This window comes from Diorhabda sublineata, chromosome 7 (assembly GCF_026230105.1).
Source record: "Diorhabda sublineata isolate icDioSubl1.1 chromosome 7, icDioSubl1.1, whole genome shotgun sequence".
In the NCBI taxonomy this organism is placed as follows: Eukaryota; Metazoa; Arthropoda; class Insecta; order Coleoptera; family Chrysomelidae; genus Diorhabda; species Diorhabda sublineata.
The window spans coordinates 12,878,002-12,899,070 of NC_079480.1; the positions used below are offsets into that span (position 1 = coordinate 12,878,002).

At 33.6% G+C, this 21,069-nt stretch overlaps 1 protein-coding gene and 1 pseudogene across 1 annotated transcript in view; both read left to right on the forward strand.

The window, feature by feature from the left end:
- Window positions 1-21,069, forward strand: part of LOC130446817 (POU domain, class 6, transcription factor 2) — a 166,182-nt gene that overhangs the window by 111,824 nt on the left and 33,289 nt on the right. The window lies entirely within an intron of this gene.
- LOC130447177 (U6 spliceosomal RNA) lies at window positions 7,989-8,089 on the forward strand (annotated as a pseudogene).

A 21,069-nucleotide genomic window follows, 5' to 3' on the forward strand; every position in this document is an offset into this window, starting at 1 on the left:
CCTGAACATGTTCTGTCATCAGATTCATGCGCAGTGTGAAATTATGAGTTCGCGGTGGTAATAAAACATGTTCAGGATTTATCCTGTGTTCGTGGAGCACTGATTTCTAATTCCGAACATGTTCTGAATACGTCCAATGTATCCTCGAACATGGGTAAGGATTTTCAATCTGGCGCATGTGCATTCATTCTTTTTGTAATATTGACCACGAAATTACCTCTAACCTCTACGTAATTGTTTTTAAAACACGTGGTAGTTGACTTTTTAATCACAAATAGGCTAGTTAATTATATACATTTTATTCCGAACAAAACATGCGCATTTGATACGATAGAAGATATTCAGAATACATTCTATATTATCGGCTATCGACTCCAAATCATTTTCCAGACTTCTTCAATAAATTCCTCTACAGATTGGATCGCAGATTGCGAACACAGCTTAGTGTACTCGAAATTTGATACTTCTACGCTGATATTTTTGTACTTTTTGTTGTGCAAAAAAATTTTAGCCAATAAAATTGTAGGTCAATGCCCAATTATGCTCAATTAGAACTGGATAAGGTATTGAAAGCATTATCATTGCTCTGCCATATCAAACGTATGAATCCTAAAGATATGAGGTTAAAAAAAGACTCATAGTATATTAGAATTCACTTTAAATCACTTCTTATGTGAAAAATCGTTTTGCAAATTCGGAAATCCTCTTCATTTCATCGATATATTATTAATAGCATATCAGTATTGGAGTATTAGCAAAGAATGACAAAGCTCCTTTCTAAATCATTGATATATATGATACTCCAGCACCTTGATACCCCTTAGAAACGATCCAATTTAATGCCTACTCAATAGTCAAAAAACTAAATGTATTTTCTTTCTAAATTCCAACATCATAAGTTAAGAATAGTCTTTTCTATGTAAAAAGCACCCACAAAAAGGTAAAGCCTATCAAACGCGAGTAGTTCGGGTGGTTCTGTATGTTACAGTGGTTGGAAAATACGTGCCTTGATAGCTGATTCCACAGTCTTGCACTTCTCCATAGAAAGGAGTCCCGATAACTTGTCGTTCTAAGCAGGTGCAGGCAAAATCTGTGTTCATGAGTCACGTCTGCCTATCGAATAGATCTTGCAGATACTATCGGTAAAACAGAGTCAGGTCGATGACCTTTCTTCTATGCTCTATGTTCTTTAAGTTTCTCGTCAACTTTGGATCGCCTATAAGTCTAACAGCTCTCTTCTATATTGAGTCGAACATCTTCAAGGTATGCTCGGAAGCCGAGCTCAAAGTGTGCGAACAGTATTTCAAAGATGATCGAATCTTGGGCTTATAGAGGGGTAAAAGCTATTGCGGGATATAAATCTTCTAGGTCTTGAATGAGGCTCTAAGGTTTTGTGAGGCTGCTTTAGCCAATTCGACCACGTGACTATGCCAAGGTATATTGCTTCCAACCTCAATACCGAACAAGCGAATTTGCGATTATGGTAATATTTTATGTCCAGACAAGACCAAATCCTGAGGCGCAGAGCTAGCCGTCTTTGAAAAAATAGCAGCCTGGGTATCCGCTGCATTAAACTCAATCAGATTGCTTATTGTTTCCACCTCACCACAGATTGTTTCCATGATCGGTATTGACGGTGATGATCTATTGCTGCTTACGGATCTGGGTGTTAGAGTCTATAGGGGACGGTTGATTTAAACGATGTGTTATCGTTGGCGAAGATAGGATTTGCAGTTTGGTCGAGTAGATCGTTTATCTACAGGATAAACAGAGTAGGTGACAAGATGCATCAACACCAACGTTGACCGCAAACCTTTCTGAGGAGTGACCATTAAAGGCGACTTAGCTGGATCGGTCTTGGAGATAGCTACTAAGCCAGTCGATAAGTAAGAATGATCTTAATTTATTTAGAAGGTTGGCATGCTAAACCTTATCAAAAGCTTTCGATATGTCCAGTGTGATTGATCGGGATTCCCCATATTTCTCTATACTTTCAGTCCATTACTGATGATGTTAACTGACTATTTGCTTTCTCCATGACTTTGACAATGGCTGGAACTTAATCAATCCGACGGTAGTTGTTGGGAACGGTTTTTTTTGGTATGGGTTGAACCCGAGCGAGTTTCTAATCTGTAGGTAGTTTGGGAATACGATTTACCCTTATAGAGTACGAACCCTTCTATGTTACTTCATACGTATAGAACATAGTTTCTATATCAATTTAACTCAAATTTCTAGTTGTCTAAATGACTAAACCGATACGTAATTCGTACTATCGAAAAAACATCATTCTCGCCCCTTGACTGCTAGCTATTAAACTTCTTTTTTCTCAAAATTCCAGAGACAACTTCCCGTTGGGCACTAGTTTTAGTTCATAAGATATTTCTAGAAAATTTTCTAACTTTTTCCGATGTTTCTTCTAGCGCCAAGTGAATTCTGATCTTAAGATGTCCACTCGTTGATGTTACAAGTTTTCCGTTGTTGTTTATTTTTTGAAACTTGGTAAACCCGTTCATCGGACTGTAGGGATAAATCGGAACAATCGAACCTTTTTGCTTTGTATCATATAACCTTTCAACTTCATTTCATGTGCTAGAGAGAGCGGATGGACGGGCGTCACACAAACTGAAACCATTTCAATACCAAATACCGAAATCCCATCCCCGCAGAAAAAAAAAATTCCTATATCAGAATCATTTCGAAAACAAATCGTGTACCAAATAAAAATGTCCCAATTTATCAACAAATATCTTAATTCTAAATTCATTCATCTTCATTTTAATATCGATATAATATTTTGCTTGTTGAAATCTAAGAATCGTCTACAATACCAAACAAACCGATCGAGCGATTGAAAACATGGCTGCTGTGTACCCCAATCCACCAATCATTTGTTTTTAGATTTTTTTTCACACTCTGCAGTGACATTTGGTCAGTGAAATGGGTGGTGGTTCATAGGGGGCACTGTCATCCAGCCTCTAATGAGTAATGACTAACGAGAGACGCGTGAAAATATGCAAATCAAATTGGAAGTCCAGTTTAATTATTCCGTGTAACTTTTTCTATGAAAAATGCACTAATACGATTTTTGATGTAACTGCAATGCGTCCGATGCTGCTGCTTTTTCGTTGTTGTTTTTTTGACGTTTTTCTTTTTTGCGTTTTTTTTCTTGTCGATAGTATGATTGAATGCGAGTTTTTTATGTTTGTTCGACTGACAGCACGTTGGGTTGCCGGTTATTGCGAATGAATTTGCAACTTTTTAATTGATTGAATGTTTAGATTCTTTTCCAAACAACAGCAAGCAACAAAGAATTGAATTGTGCATATTGTTTTTGTAAAGTATCAATATTTAGATTTACACATTTAAACACAAATACGTTTCTATTGTATAAGAAAGTGAAATATTTTTAAATATTCACTTTAAAATTAATTACAATCACGAATCAAATTTCTATATAGAAAAAACAACATAATACTTGAATTACATTGAACAAAAATATCATTTTATCGTAGATTGCGAAAAAAATTGAAATTAAGAGCGTTTTAACTGTGGCTAAAGTCGTTATATTTAATAGTCCTATCTACTGAAATAAAAATTGGACATTTCACATCAAGCTCAATCATGATTGAGACTCTGAAGTATGCATATTTGTAATCGTTTAAAGATATTGTTGAGTTTCGCTGAATGTATTACATCACTAAATAAGTCGTGTGACTGACATACAGATGGCGCTGCTATTGTCAAATACATATGGCTCTTATGAGGTACCAACTTTCACAAGACCATGTGTAAAATTTCATGACATTTCGATTAATAAGAAAAAAACGACAGCCATTTAAGTGAAGCTAATTTTGTTATTTTCAAAACAATGGAATCAAAATAATTTTGTGTGTTAATTTATCATTGGTTCTAACAAAAAATGTTGTCCATCGAAAAGAACCATTTGTTATTTGTTTGCTGAATTTAAACGTGTTCGAACAGACACCGATGATGGTGAACGTTCTGGTTTTCCATTTGAGGTAGTTACTCCAGAAAAAAAGTCCACAAACTGGTTATATCTAATCGTCAATTGATATTGCGTGAGATGGCTGATGCCGTAAAGATATCAGAAGGCAGTGTGTTTACAATTATCTATGAACATTTCACCATGAGAAAGCTTTTTTCGAAGTGGTTTCCGCGCTTACTCACAGTCGTTCAGAAACAACAACGTGTTGATGATTTCGAGCAGTATTTGGCCATGTTTACACGTAATGAATCAGATTTTTTGCGTCGATATGTGACAATAGATGAAACATGGAAATGTCACTTCACTCAGGAATCAAAACGATAATGATCTGAGTGGACTGCAGCCGGTGAACAAATTCCGAAGCATCCAAAGGCACATCAGTCAGCTTGGCTTCCATATTTTGGGATGCTTATGGAATATTTTTCATCGACTATCTCCAAAAGGGAAATACAGTCAATAGTGAATACCACATATAGTTGTTGGATCGTTCGATGCAAAAATCAAGGAAAAACGACCTGATATGTCGAAGAAAAAACCACTGTTTCGCCAAGACAGTTTGCACCGACTCACAAGTCGATGGCAATAATGGTTGAATTAAACGAATTACACTTAGAATTGCTTACTCATCCATCGTGTAGTCAACATCTGGTCCCTAGTGACTACTGGCTATTCGTCGATTCAAAAAAAATGCTCGCTGGTAAGAAATTGATGGAGATTTCATTAATGATTAAAATCGATTTTTAGCAAAAAATGTGTTTTTCTAAGTTAGCTGCTCATATTATTGAGTGATGTGTTAACTGTTATTGAAAATTAATTTTCAAGAAAAACTGCACATCTCTGAATGATTCGGGCGAAACGGCCAACAGTATTTAATTCAACTAAAAAACTGACGGACCCTTATTGGTATACTAATCCAGATGGCAGCTTAGATTTTTGGAAAGGGGTGGAATTGCATAAAAACTAGAGGGTCTTTGAATGATGATTGCAAGTATGCCAACTGCATTTTTGTAAACTTTAAACTAAAAAAAAATAGTATACGATCAATGGCATATTAATTTAAAATGTAAGGACTGTGTAGGGCACCATGTAAAATCTATATAAATTACACATCTCATTCCATGTCTCCAAATTTATTAATGACAACGCTTGAAATTCAAATAATGCCCATTATTGAAGCAAATTGAAATAAAATAAGTAAATGACTAGGTGATGAAAAAAAAAATTAATTATTGTGATACTACCTTTGATATTTTTCATCAGGAGCTTCGTTGTTCTGGTTTTAAGTTTCGAAATCTTGCTAGTCATAAGATCATAAGATAGATTTTTGATTTATAAAAATGTGATGTCTAGAAACTCATAAACAGCTCGAAAGTAATAAGAAGTCGATCTTGATGGGATAGTTTAGTTGATTTTGGAAATAAGTCTTACTCCAAATATAGCCTGTATTTGTGTCTGTCATGGTTTTATCTCAAAAATAAGGGCACGACCTGTACAAGCTTGATGCCACTAAAACGCTGGCAGTGCTTGAACCTGCAGAGATATTCCCTTAGTTACATTAAGCTGTGGGTTGAAAACACTCAAAGTTATGAGGAGAAAAAGCGACAAAAAGCGTAAAAGAAATAACAGTTAGCAATAAACCTTCTGACTTATTATGTGCAGAATGTGATGTCAAGATTCGGTATAGAGAGGTAATACCTCATTTTCACAATCGTCTCGTTAACTGGACTAATATTAGTATTCATAGTTTTTATAAAAAGAAATTCAACAACAGATATTTACCACGTTCGTCAATCAATTACTTTGCACATCTTCAGTTAATGTAATTATATAAACTACTTCTTCAATTGATAAAAGGTATTCTATCCTTAGAATACTTCATTAAATTCTAATGTATTAGGCAACGCAGCGTTCGACACGGCAACACTGTAATCATGCGATTTAGAGGGGGAATAAGCAATCAGATATTAGACTTTTAGTATGCTATGAAATTTGTTCTAGATTTAGTCAGAGCGTAATAAAAACTTTATCAAAACTACACAGAGAGTTTTTTGATAACCTAGATATTTCAGCGGCTTAAGATATTTTGATGATGAAACCCACAGTGGAAGATCTTCAATTGAAAAAACTTGTATGTTCAAATCGTCGATGTGGACTAGAATAAACTTTGAGTCACACCATCCCTTTAATCAAATATTGTTTTGAGGAATAGGTAAATCGGCGCAATTTAAAAAAAAAATTAAATAATGTGTGACATATGGTTATTTTTTAACCTAAAAAATCATTCACGTGGTTGACTATTCATGACGGTGGGTGAGGGAGATTAAGCAATTTATCAATTTTTTGGAGAGCACCAAAAGTTTACTGGCTCAAAACTTGTTGAGGAAACTTCAAAATTTTAAGTTATAGAGACTTCAAACGCCATAGTGCGTATAAGGGGGTGATTAAATTGAACAGAAATTAAATAGTTTCCCTAGAAGATCAAAGTGTAACTATTAAATAACAAGACTGATGATATAAAGTATTTGTATATTATGTATATCTATTTATTATCGTTTTCAATATATATATATATATATATATATATATATATATATATCCCTTCTCTATCCCTACATCGCTCCATGCGAAGCTTCCATTATTCGAAACAGTACAAGAAGTCTTGTTCTATCAGTTCCTTAAGAGTGCGCGCCGCTTTTTATATCAGATTCAGACCCAGAACAGACCCAAATATTGTTACTTTCAATATAGATATGATCTTAGGAAATCTCACGGTGCAAAATCCGGCGAATAATGTAGGTGGTCTGACACTGGGATGTTGTACTTGGCTGGAAATCCCCTAACCGACACTGCGGGACAATAACATTTGCCGCATACTTTTTTTTGTCATTTCCTATAGATTCAGCAATCGCACGATTACTTAGTCGACGATCACATCGAAAAAGATCAACGACTTTTTTCTTTTCATGTGAAATTTCGCAACAATCCGTTACTTTATTTTTACGTCCGTCATTTTCAAGTCGAATAAGAAAACAGTCCCTATACAAACGTAGGCAACGGCTACACTGATCCGTCGTCTTTACGTCTTTATAAAGGAATACGTCTTTTCTAGAAATCTTTTCATAAATCTCAATGCTCACGTCTTCTGAGCAACTAACTAACTGTAAAGTCTTTAAACAAAAACAATTTGTCTTCTCTGGAAATCGTACGTCTTTCGGATTCACAGTCAATGCTCATGTCTTCCGAACAACTAACTCTCGCGCGCTTTTTCGCCTAATTCTTAAGTGACCCCTCTTAAAACTGGAATAGTCACGATGTTGCCGGTTGGCATAAACGATGCCCTGAACACTAAAAGAATTGAGATGGGAGAAAACAAAAAGTCTCTTTTTCAAAATTAGTTTTTTTAATAATTTTTGAAAGATAGATGAAATTAAAGTTTCGACTTTTCTATCTTTCAAAAATTATTAAAAATACTAATTTGGATCAAAAAGATTTAGAAATATAAACATATCAAAAGGTCTAAGAAATAATAAATTGGAAAATACTTTTTAGATAACCCTACCTTTAACTTAACGACTTCAAATTAGGTACTATCAAATCCTTTTCATATAACACGGCAATGTGCTAAAAAAGGAATAAAGGAGTTAAAGGCATCGTCCTGAATACCAACAAGATTACAGCTGATAAAACCTATTTTTCAAAATCGCAACTACACAACTCTAATCTCTCCGAGATACACTGACGTTAAGACACTGCATTGCATACTAAACGGGCCGTGTGAAGGGGTATTTTCTATGTCCAAATAATGATTAATAGTATTTTATCGAAAAGTCTATATATATATATATATATATATATATACAGGAAAACAAGTATGTCACTTTTGATTCACGAGGATTTAAAGGAAGGGAAAGATGTGATTTGTTTTCTAAAAAATCAGACAACGATTTATTAAGAAATTTTGAAGAGCTATTTCATTATAGTACTTGCTTCGGTAATACATATAATAAAATTGGACCGAGAAAGTTAGCATTACTAATGGACAAAGATGACACGCAAAATCGTGAAGCCTTCCACATTTTTTTCACTGGAAACGAATCTGCAGATCGTCATACCAAAGTAAACTCCAAGAATCCTCTTAAAAATCCTAGTTAAGCTGATCAATAATCTGAAAACTAACTTAAAAACCTCATCCAAAAATCTTATCACGATATATATAAAGTAACTAACTTTTCTGAGTAAGAGAAAAACTGTGACAATAAGAAGATTCCACATTAATCACAGAAAACTTACGGTTATTTGATGTGGTCAGAAAGTCGTTCTGTCCGCTAAAGTTGTTACGTTTCTGTGTCTGTTTAGCACATACTGCTTACCATCAGTTTGATCTGAAAACTAACCTCAAGGAGATACTCAATGGCCCAAGGGAAATAAAGAAAAGTCCTATAGTTTCTTTTAGTTACCAAGCTGTTTCAGAGAACATTTTTGAAATCTACGTAAAATTTTAGTTTTGAATTATTAATTTGACCGTTGCAGACTATTATAGATTATTTTTTTCCGAAGACACCCTTAAAGATATGAAAATGGTTTCTATTCGGTTGCTTTAAGCAAGGTTAGGCGTATTTGAATCTATGTTGAAATTTTTTTCATTTTATACAGGGTGTGTATAAAAAGTGTTCAAATTTCAACGTCATAAATATCAAATTTCTTTATTTTTTTAAATAGAACCACCCGGTTTTTTCTATTTTAATTCATTCAGGGGTAAAACATAAGGCAAATTCATGTATACTATCTTATACCTAAACCTTACCGTTATCCAGATATCGAATGTTTTTTGTAAATTTTGAAAGATGCAGGTGTGGTTACGAAGATTATGTAAATTTGCTTTTAATACATGGTGAATATGACAAGAACATGTATTTTATTTGCTCCTATTTACATAATCTTCGTTATTAAATTGAGAATGAGCCATTTTAACGATTTTCGAAAGTATCAACAATTGACTGAATGAGTTAAAATAGAAAAAAGCGGGTGGTTCTATTTAAAAAAATAAAGAAATTTGATATTTATGACGTTAAACTTCTAACACTTTTTATACACACCCTGTATAAAATGAAAAGTTTTTCAACATAGATTCAAATAAGTCTGACCTTGCTTAAAGCAACCGAACAGAAACCATTTTCATATTTTTAAGGGTATACTCGTAAAAAAATAGTTTATAAGGGACTGCAACGGTCAAATTTTTTTGCAAAAAAATAAATAACTCAAGAAGTATTTTTCCAGTAAAGTTTTTGGACAAAAGTATACTAAAATTTTACGTAGAGTTTAAAAATAACAAAGTTACAGTTTTTGAAAATAATTTAGTTAAGAAGATCGTATCCAAAAACCCAAACATAGAAATATTCATGATTTTACTAAAAGAATTTTGCCATATACAGATAGTTTTAACTTGTCGTGGGACACCATGTATAATTGAAGTCGTCTGTTATATTGTTAATTTGTTTGTATCGTGATTAATGTTCGAAACATTAATAAATATATAATATATTTTATAAGGAGTCCATAAAACCTTACCATATACCTAATTCCGCTATCAATACGAGACATTAAGAAACTTTTCGTAATTGTTTGAGTTTCAAAGAATAATTCATTAATTACTATAGCAACTGACGATTATTTCATTATTCATACTGACAATTGATACATTATTATAATTCAATTCTATTATAAGATTTATAAATATTGGAAACGACATTACTAAAGACACAGTTATTTAAAGTGGATCCATTTTTTTGGGTGAATATTCTCTTGAACTTTTTGTCTAATGTTAATTTAATTGAAGCTGTTATATCTACATCTATGCCAGGGATTTGGCCCAGAATGTCTGCTCCTGAGTCTGCCTGGAGAGACGCTGACGAGAGTCTGAATCCAATGGTATTCATACCTATGGGTTGTATGCCACATGCAAAACTTGTTGGCGCTCGTTTGTTGAACAATATCGCTCTTTTCATAACCAGTTGAATAACTACTAGGCACTGCGCTGTTATAACTAATTTTGATTATCAGAAGAAATTTTTATTTTTTTATTGTTGTTGTTATTACGAATACGTGTAATGCTATATAGAGTTATGCTAAAAGCAAGACGCCCAATAAAGCGATACCACACCACAGAAATCACCCCAGTCTTAGCTCTTCAGAGGAAATGGGTTCCTATATCAGGACCATTCCAAAAATTACCCAAGAATAAAAAATTCCAACGAGAATCTTACACGAAATAGAAGGCAAGCTAAAGAAACTAAAATTAAGTGAGTTAAACGCTTTCGAGTGTTGTATGTTATCTATTTTGACTGATAACTCTACCAACTAACCCTTAGTTAAAGCAGTCTTTCTGTCGATTTGGAAAATACAAACAAAATAAAGAGAAAAAAATGACAAAACTTTTATAAATATATATACAAGTTTTGTCTTGTGATCTGATTTTTGCAATTAGGTCTTATTGAATATTCCGCAGAGAGTCGGGTATCTTGTAAACTCCTCAAATCCAAAACTCCCTGGTGTGAATCAACTGAAACTTGGCAATAATAATATTATTTGTACTTAAGTTATTTCTGCAATCTAGCACTGTATAATGTCTTTTAGTTCCTTAATTAACAGTATTCATTTTATATAAAGGTTTCTAATTATATAGCGTATAGCCTATAGACTTAGTAGCAGTCGCATTAATTAATTATAATTAAGTTTTAGTCGGAGTTCGAGCGCCCGGCATCGGCGGAAAGGGGCCGAGAGGTGGTTCTTGGGCTGACCCCCTTCCTTAACCCCCTCCACGCCAACGCTAAGGGGGTGGCAAGCGTCGAACGTGATGTGCATTTTGATCATTAACGATATAATGCAGATCGCCAGAATTTTAGATCAGTAGGAATAGCAATGTGACAATAAAATGCCAGAAAATCCCAGCTACAAACTGATCACGGTTCTTTCTTATATACAAACATTGAACAGTTATTTCATCATTTATCAATAAATAACGAAGTGCACTGGATATGCACGAATATTTCGACTCAAATAATTATTTAATATTTCTTTAGTTTTAAAAGATACTAGCACAATTTGATGCGATCACGTGGTAGGAATTAGACCATAATACCATCTTAAATATTATCCCCACACAAGAAACCTTGTATGAGGTAAAAAATTTCAGGTGTTAGACGCAGAAAATATAATCAGTTCGATGCTCAGTGTATATAGTACCAAATCAATCTATTTGATGAAACTATTTATTGATATGTTAGATCTGTGATAAGCAGACTGATAAAAGTAACTATAGAAAAGTCTTCTCCGACTATTTCAATACTCGAAATGGGCTCAAGACAGTCATAGATCGCTAATAGACTATATGTGTTCAAAAAAAAAAAATTCGGAGACACTTAATCGTTTACAGGAAACTGAAACTGTTGACGAAATATAAAGAACTGGAAGACCTAGAATAACAACCGCCTTTGATGGTAGAGGTGGTTCTATATCCCACTAAATAATAAGAAGAAAAATTTGTAATGTATAACATCCAGGTGAATTTTGAGGAAAGTACGATTGACCTCTGCGCATAAGTAATAAAGAATGGCCAACATACTGCAACCATAGACCATTAGTTTATACTGATTATAAAGTGGAACAACATCGAAATACAGAATTGAGGTTTTCTTCATCTACTGCTTCAACCCAGGTAGCCATTAATGAGTTTTGACAATCCTTTTCCACAGGTTGTGATTCTGAACTTACTCCTATTCAGTAACTCTGCATACATCCATATTTTTTTAGCTACCTCTTCTTCTTTTACCTCCTTTGCGTTTTTGAATCACCTTTTTCGCATATCTTTTTTTTGGAATCCTCCTACTGTTATAAAAGCTTTTATGCAATTTCATCATTAGTATTTATACAGATTTTTCAGTTCTTTGTTATTTCTTCGTCTTCTAAAGTTTTTCCTCAATAACTTCCTCTCCCATATAACCAGTTTAACATTCGTTAAAGCCCATGTTTCACTTTCATATGTAAAGATTGGTTGTATTATTTTACTTTACGCTACATTAGATCACTCCTGCAATTTTATTCACTTATTAATTCCACAGTTTTACTTTATTGCTTTTCTTTTATTTATTTCAGTGTGTTCTTTATTTCAATTTATCAGTTTGCTCCTAAGTAATCGAATTTACAAATTTTTTACGGATCTCAATCACAGACCACTAGTAGAGCAACTAATTTAAAACGATTAAATATCAATGTTTTATCATTAAATGTTGAAGAACCGATTTTTCGGCGTTTGCGCCGCCCTTCCAAATTTTCCTTCATTACATTAGAGCTCACAATACATTTCACACTGCACCTTGCAAGTTGCAACTAAACTGAACAGTTAAGAATACACAACTTGGTTAACATTATATCTAACTTTTTTGGTTAATAGGTACTTATCGAAAAATATCTTATGATACGACTATGTAGAGTAGAAACATTTGTTAAAAGAGGCTTTCATCCACCTCCTTAAAAGTAAATTCCTCTTTTCTCGAAAGCTCCCAAACTAATGTTTTATCATATAAAAATACATTGCTGGCTTTTTATTGAATAACACCACCATTGACGTCGCTAAATATTGGAGTTTGTTGAAGACAATTCGTTGAAATGGTAGTTACATATTGCTGCCTTATTTAAAAAATTAAGTTCCTCCTGATTTGTGTTGAGATCAGCTTCACAAAGAACTGAACTTATCCATTTCCTTAACAGTTTATTGAGTCTCGTCTCCGATATGCCCTTCCCTTCTGAGGTACATGTCGTGAAACTCAATTTGAGCGAATCTTCAAACTACTAAAGAAAAATGTTAGATATTTATTCGGACTAAACAGCAGTGGTCACTGCAGGGACTTCATTGTCTAATTCGTAAGCACGATTCTTTACTTACCTACTCCACGTTCAGAATTAGTTAAGGGCTCAATATTTTACAATGCGAAAAAAATGCACAATCAGTTGGCAATCTTATTTTCATCTTTGTTGCTTTTACTCTCTTTATCTATTTAGTATACAGGGATTTTGGTCTCTAGCCTTATTTTATTGTTCTGTACAACTTTGGGTTATAAAAGATCAAAAACTTGTACTACCTCAAGAATATTCATAAAAATTTTAAGAAATATTTAGATTATTCTGTAATAATATTTAAAATGCATTAGAAATTAGGTTTTTCCCTCCCACCGATACTATACTGTGCAAATTTAACAAATTAGAAGTTCTCAATGCACCGATTAGAATAGAATTTGCCTCTAGACTTTTCACAATTTCACTTCGCATAAACAGCTATATCCAAAACCACTGACGCAACAGTGAATGTACAAAACAACACATTTCAATTTAAGCTACCTTAAACAAGCAGCGTCTGAATCGGTGTACAGACTGTCGTAACTCAATCCATATAATTAATCAACTTTATTGGGTATATTCCATATACCCAATAACACTACAAATTGAAATCGAATTATCACAGTTCCATCAAACGGATAATTGTGTAGAAATACTTTGATTTTCTTCTCATACTGGCCTACGTGGACATGAAGAACCCGACCACAATGCTCGACAAGCAGTGATTAGTGAAACCGCGACTGAAGTGCAAAAAGTATAAAAAATGCGACAAAACGAGTGGCAAACATCGAAATCCAAACTAGACGAGGTTTCACCAAAAATGAATCGACACAATGAGATGACACAACTCACTGTAAAACATCTTTTAACTAATTGCCCAAAAATAATCGAGACAAGACCTTAATAATACTATAGAATATTTGGATTCATAAATAAGAAAAAAGTTTAAAAAAAAACAAAATGGAAGTATTTTGAACTACATTCAGTCACATATTAGCATATGGCTGCGAATAAGGAAATATTTTATTAAAGTAAAAGAAGTGAGAAGAAAATATAGAATTGAAATACAAGTCACCGAATTCATTGAAAGAAGACAATCTTTTTAAATATTTAAAGGACATAAATATAAACTCGTGGCCATAAAGTGTTAGCGATAAAATGTATCAAAATTTCTTATCAGCAAATAACTGTTTTTGTGGTTTTTTAAAATTTTAATTTTTTGCATATTTTAATGTTTCTTTAACTCTATTGTGGACAGCAGTAATTTAAGTCAATCAAAGTGTGTTAAAGTCGAGACTAGAAACAAAAAATGAATAGAGTTAGGCAGTTAAGTGAACGCGAAACTGAAAGAATAGCAGAGTAAATTGGACAGGGATAAAGTTATCGTGAAGTGGCAAATCTAATTGGCGTACACCACTCAACCATTGACGGATTGATGCAAAGATTTCGAGAGACTGGTTCACATTCTAGGAGGTCATTCAGTTTTAACTTCTTGAGATGACCGTTTTTTGCAATTAAACTCATTAAGAAATCGGTCAATGACAAGTGTCGAGCTGAACAGCCTTTTACAAGAAGTCCGAAATGTAAATATCTCTGATACATCAATAAGACAACACCTTTAGAATGCTGGTCTACACAGCAGAAGAGCTCTTCAGGCACCAGGCATCGTGTTGTTAGACTAAGATTTGCAAGGCAACATTTAGATTGGAATTTAGAAAATTGGTGCCAAGTTTCATTTACTAATGAGACGAGAATCAGTCTAAGAGATCCAGATGGATCAAATTCGAAGACTGCGAGGAGAAAGATTTGCGTAGTCTTGTGTCATTCCCAGAGGACCGTTCCAAGGAAGATCTATCATGTTTTGGGGAGGAATTTGTTTTGATGCCCGCACAGAATTAGTGTCTTTTCCTTGACTCGCCCTTAACGTAGCAAGGTACATAACTGACATTCTTGAAAGTCACGTCCGTTGGGGTCGTCTATTGGTGACGATTTTCGTTTATTGCATGATAATGCTAGACCATACGTTACAGCAAATGTTCTGAATTGCCTAAACGAAGTAGGAATTCATACTGGCCACCAAGAAGCTCAGCATGTCTAAGACATTTCAAAATGCCGCATTCGTCGTCGAAATCTATCTCCTTAAAATTTAAATGAGCTTGATCAAGCGGCATTCGAGGAATGGGAGAACATACCTCAAGAAGTGATACAGCGCCTAATTGAAAGCATGTCCAGGAGAATGTTAGCAACAATTACATCCAGAGGCGGAAATACAAGGTACTAGCGCTTTAAAAAAAAGGAACATTATTGTTTAGAATGCAAGTTTTATTTTTAAGAAAATTCGGTTTTTTTGCAATGTTTTTATTTTTATTTTTTTACTCATTGAAAATCACTGAAAATTACTACAGATTTCTTATTATTGCGTCAAAATTATTGGAAATTATTAAACAAAAAAATATTTTCAGAAATCGAGGTGGTGCTTTATTTTTGACCACGAGTGTATTAACACAAATATAACCCACAGAAATTACCCCAGTGGGAGATGTAATAAACTATACTAACAATCAACAATTTCGATGTTTTCAAATGTACCGAAGATTTATTATTAGATACATTTTTTAGTAATTTCAAATTATTTATAATCATTTCTTGATAATGACTGACAACGTTTTTTTTGGTCCAACCTTATTTCAAATTAACATTAACGGACTTCTTAGTGTGCCCTATCTACTTGTCAAAATCATTACGGCTAATTTCATAAAAATCACTATTTTATCCTTGAGATTACCCAGAAATTGTTTTAAGCTGAACTTATAAACCAATTTAAAACCCACTGTGTTAAAAATGCCTTCCAATATCTTTGTATGGTACCAGAACAAATTTTTCCTATTTTCATACCACATTTATTAAAATCTCTTTCTCCGTTTTTCTATTTAACCCTGTATAAGAATATCCATTTTCCATAAATTCGCTTGTGAAATTTTCATTTCTCCTCAAACTCTGCCTTATATTTAAATTAAACAATTCCGTACTGGTCAGTATTAATGGAAAACTTCTTTATTGGAAATTGGAACAGTTTCAGTAATTTCTCGATCCCTCTCGTACTATCGATTCTGCTGTGTGGTGGCGTATTTAATTAGCTCCGAGAAATAAAGGGTATTTGTTCAGCTGCAAATTACAAGCACTGTTAGTTATAGTTGCCAATCATCTATAATTTCCATTCTCAGCCGGACCTTGTACACTTTAAATATTTAAAGTACTGAATTAATGATGTCTCCCTGTACTTACTAGATGCATTTTCGGTTTCTGCATAATTTATCGTTCTTTAATTGCCACGACGACATGTATCGACAGCGCAGTGGTCTCCGCTGGCTGCTGTTGCATAATAAAGGTAGAATGAATTAGAAATATAAATAGGACATCGATTTTAAGATTACTCTGATTCGTAGAGATTTCAATTTTATAGAAATTAAACGAATGAAATTGCAATTTAGTACTGGGATCGAAAAATATGGAGTTTTGCTGTATTTGGATCCGTTCTTGGCCATTTTTTGATAATAAATACGATTTTTGACTAATGCCATACATAGATCAAAAAGTTTGTTCGGTTTCGATCTGGAAGATCAGTTACAGACCACGATCTGCCAACTTACTCAGTCTTCATAGATTTTCAAAAAACAGAAACTATTTGTACAGAATTATGAACGATGTTAGTATTCCAAAAAAGCTTTTAAGTCTTACGAAAATGATACTTGAACATATAAAAACGAAGGTAAAGGCAAATAAAAGAATATCAAAATATTTCCAGACCATCAATGGACTAAAACAGGAAGATCCTTTGCCCACTGTTCAATATAGTATTAAGATAGTAGTGAAATCAATTTGAGCAGAATATGGATACTAAAAACAAGAAAGAAAAACACCACTACTGACATATGCAACATTGAAAAACGAGCTTAAGAAAATCTCTATAGAAAGGGCAGACAGAGTAATGAGAAGTTTATCAATGCAATGACCGAGGAAAAGGCAATGAGCTTAGAACAAGTTCAAAGTTATGTATATCTTGGGGTGGTTATCAAGGACGACGGTGATCTGGAAGCGAGAATGACAAGAAAAGCGAAGCTAAATCTATAAAAAACAATAATGAGATCAACAGTGACCTACTGAGACGAAACGTGGAATGTTAACAAAGCAGAGGAAGGGAAGTTAGATATATGAGAAAGAAAAATACTCAGAAGGATACTGGGAGATAAAAACGAGAGAGAATTATGGCTAAGAACAAATAATGGATCGAGGAATCTACTTGGAGAAGCAGAACTAAGCAAAATAATAAGGTCCAAAAGAACTGAGTGTTTGGGGGTCACAAACAGAGAATGACATATTTTAGAGCAACAGAAAAATTGATGAAGTTAGCACAAGGAGGAACAAGAATAAAAGAAAAACCAAAGAAAAGATAGTACGCAGAGGTACTGGAAGACCTAAGGGAGAGAGAGAAATTCAGGACTAGGAAACAAAAGCAAAAAATAAGAAACTGTGGAAAGGAATCAGTGCATAAAAGGCCTACGTGAAGCACCTATATAATATAGTCTTCATTAGGGTTAATACATTTATCGCATCAATTTTTTAGCATTTCTATTGCGTCTTGAAAGTGTGGTGGTCAACTAAAACATCGGGGAAAGAAAAATTATAACGAAAATGTCCTCGAGAAACACATGAATATTATTTTCAGAATTTTAAGTCCCACTTCTAGAGGCCGTAGAATATAGAATTGAAAAAGTAAACTTTTTTAAAATTTAGTGGTACTTTCTATGCGATAATCGAATTATTCACTAAATTTCACGCATTTTTCATTCCACAAAATTTAGTCTATCTCTTAAAATAATAGGTGGGGGAGAGTGGGAACTTTGTAATGTAAAAATACTTGTAAGTCCGGTTCTGCTTAGCTGATTTTTATAAACTTGATGTTATTTGAAACAGCTTTTGTTCAGTAATACAAAATATATAAATTCTAAGTAATTTAAGTAGCAACGTGAATGCTAGAGGGCGTTAATTCGTATATCTTAGACATTGTGATTTCTCACAAATTTTAATATAAGCATAAAAGTTTGATCTTTAGAAAGTAAAATAAAATAACATTAAAATAGCAAAAATCGTCTATCGATATATTTTTTCCATCCTGAGATATCTTAAAAAATGTGTAAACGGCGAGAAGTTTTCCTCAAATGACTAGCAGACTGATGAAGTAAGTTTTGTTAAATTTTTTTCTTCTTCTTCTCTTCTTCTTCTTACGTTAGGACTAGTTCCTGTATTTACATCAAGGGTTTGCCAAGAGTAGTTGGGATGCTGAGGACTAGCTTTCATACCACCTTATAGGTGGTCGTCCAGGAGGTCGAGTTGTGTCTGGTTTCTTTTCCTTTGCAATTTTTGCTAACCGTTCATTTGGCATTCTGTCAACATGGTCTCTCCATTCTCTTCTGCGGCTCTTTGCCCATCTTACTACATCCTGAATATCGCACATGTCCCTTATTTCTTCATTTTTCTTCTGATCGAGTAACGTATGTCCTGTTATTGATCTCAGAGTCCGCATTTCTGTTGTTCTTAGGAGCCGTTTAGTGGTTGTGTTTTCCGCTCTAGTTTCTATTCCATATATCATGACCGGCCTTACGCAAGTTTTATATATTCTAATTTTACATTTTGTGCTCATGTATTTATTTCTTTATTTCGCCAAATTAAATCTTTAAGGTATCCTGATATTAATGCTGCCTTCGTTGTTTGTGCTTTTACTTCTTTCTTTAGATTTCTATCGCTTGTTATGTTTGTCCCTAGATATTTGAAGGACATCACTTGTTCTACACTCTGATCGTAGATCGTTAGTTTACATCTTCTCGGCTATTTAGATATTGTCAGAGATTTTGTTTTTTTTTTTGTGGATATTTACATGTTGTACGCGTCGCTATTTGTTGGAATTTATATAGGAGCTTCGGTAGGTTATCTTCTTCTTCCGAGATGATTAGTGAGTGAAATTTTTTTCATTATTTAAAAATGTTACATTTGTTTGCTTGTTGGTGAATCGATTCATAAATAAGAAATGAATTTAAAAAAAATACAAAATAGAAGCATTTCGAACTATATTTATGCCCATACTAACATATTGTTGCGAATAATGAGTGCTAAATCACTAAATCAGCAACAAAAAAATAAAATAGAAGCTACACAGTTGAAGATTAAAAGAAATGACAAGAAAGGATATAATTAGAAATGATAGTATTACAGAAGAGTTCCAAGTAATACCAGTCGCCAAATGCATTGAAAGAAGACAGTTGAGCTGGTGGAAACTTTTGCAGAGAATGGGCAATTAAAGACAAGTAAAAAAGTTGGGCAAACCAAGAGACAACAAAAAAGGAACAGAAAAAGACCAAAAGAAACATGATAAGATAGTTTTGGAAAAATTAATAGGCTTTTTCGTAGTTGGAATGTGGAAAAATTAAATACAAAAGTGTACTAACACCAATATATTCCGAGCTTACGAATACCTATATATTAATTGCGGCGTTTCAAATTTTGTTATTTCTTTTAAAAAACCTTGAACTCATCCATAGAAAAAATCAATATACTTGATAAAAATATTAAGATTATTGATTATATTATAAAATCATCAAAATATTTTGATAAAGACCGCAACAGGTCGAAAAATAAATTGCCTGTTAAAAATAAGTGAGATATAACCTTCACTCATACATCTAAAATTATTGATCATGTTGAAGTTATTAGTTAGTTATAGCAGTTATTAGACGAGGGGCAAATCATTGCTCCATAATTAAATGAGACAGTTCATGAAGAAATATATTTAGACTCTTTAAGACACGAACCGCCTCTTATTTTATAAGACCTACCCTTAGCCATTCGTCGCGACATGTTTTTACAACATTTTTTAAATCAAAGATACCCTGATAGGTGGACAGGACGTGGCCGCCCACATCTCCAGACCTAACTTGCTTAGATTTTTATTTGTGGGGCCGAATAATAAATCTCGTTTATACCAATAATCCACAATAAGATTATTTTATTATATCATATTATTATATTATATAATTTAAAAAATACAGCAGATAATACGAAGTATATTCTGGGCTTCAATAATATTTTTTTGACGAAAAGCAATTCTTTATTAATACACCAAAGTCTTTCCAATACATTTTTCTAACCAACAAAATTTTCTCCACTCCAAATGCTATAATTCCTAAACTAATAGTGTGACAGCTGTCAAATTTATAGACTTTTGAAGGTTAGGGCTAACTTAAAATGCTATAGATACTAGTAGCGCCATCTAAGTGTCAGTTTACGAACTTTTTGGTCTGCCTAATATGTTTAGCGCTTCTCCGGTAGATTTTAGAAAAAATGAGAATATATGGAAGTTATTTGTTTCAAGACTTCTCTGAAATTGAAATTATGCTTAAGAACCTTTGAATAATATTACACAGGGAGTCCCTGTAAAACTGTTTTGAAACTGAAAATAGTTTAAGAAACTAAGATAAGAGTACAGTGAATAAAAAAAACATCAATTTAGTGTAAATTAGATATTGACTTAAGTAGAGTCGTTTAAAAAAAGATTTCCGTCACATATATTCATAAATAATGTAAGCGAGTTAAAAAGCTTGTAATTGTAGATTGATATTTCAAATCGCTGGTGTTCACGTTCAGCCATAAAACATACATGGTGTCCCAATTTAAAGATATTACTCAACCAACAATTAGGTCAAAATTCCGAGTCCAAGTGTGAATAGCTTTAAATTCGTAGCTTAATGAAGGGAAACTCATGATATTCCCTATTAACTCTCAGAACAAACGTTCGAACTAAGAAACTAAATCCCCCCGCTCCCTTTATTCCTCTCACCCTCAATTTACAATACATAATCTATTCTAGCATAATGATAATCAAGCGGCCCTGGAACAGTCTCGCCCTCGTATAATAAGGGTTAAGGGCCTATGGAAAGGGAGAAAGAGGAGAGGGTTCGGACAGCGGCCAGCCAAGCGAGAGCTCTTTGTGTAGTTAGTGTAATTAGTGCCCCTCTGCCTTCACTTCCCCGTTCTACGACTACCTTATTTAAATGCAAATGAGCTTCATTTCGCAATATTAATGTTCGCCCCCCTCATCCCCCTAGTGCCGGGAG